Source organism: Etheostoma spectabile, chromosome 7 (assembly GCF_008692095.1).
Source record: "Etheostoma spectabile isolate EspeVRDwgs_2016 chromosome 7, UIUC_Espe_1.0, whole genome shotgun sequence".
Classification (NCBI taxonomy): Eukaryota; Metazoa; Chordata; class Actinopteri; order Perciformes; family Percidae; genus Etheostoma; species Etheostoma spectabile.
In genome coordinates this window covers 21,522,702-21,523,381 of record NC_045739.1, presented here as the reverse complement: position 1 = coordinate 21,523,381, position 680 = coordinate 21,522,702, and positions in this window count along the sequence as shown.

Sequence of the window (680 nt, the reverse complement as noted above, 5' to 3'; positions counted from 1 at the left end):
CACACACACACACACACACACACACACACACAATAACAACTCCCAGCATGCACAGATTATCTACCCCTTCGCTTTGTCCCTCAACCGATCTATCCCCCTGTGTCCCTGTATCCCCTGTCGCAGACTTGTCCTTGCACTTATGACACCTCTAATTTAAGAGGTGTGCAGAGGAACTTGTGATCTCACACAGCTGTACCCCTTCTTTACCCTCACCATTTTACCTATTGGTGTATCTCCCTGTCAGGAAGTAAACAAACAAAACCCTCTCATATAGCAACTGACAACCCATAATTAGTACGTCAATCAATTACAAGGCTTAATAAACAGCTTAAGTGAAACTGGAGCTTTCTGGTTTGGTTCCTGCACTAAGAAAACCTGATTAAAAATCAACATTTTCAATGACGCAAATAATTTTAAAATCCAGCCTTGGAACCTAATCTTGCTCAACATTATGCTGTTTGGCTTGCTTTATAAGGATGGTAGTGTTTTAAAAAACAAATCTAATATTTCTGTTCAGGCTGTTGTCATGAACCATTCGTACATATTGTAAAGCTGCAAAAAGTAAGGCATTTTAATTTGAATGTATTCCCCAGTATTTATTGCTAAACACTCACAGCCCAGTGACTGCTGCTGGTCTATAACAGGAGGAGGCTGGCGTGAATGGCTGGCTCACAAAACAC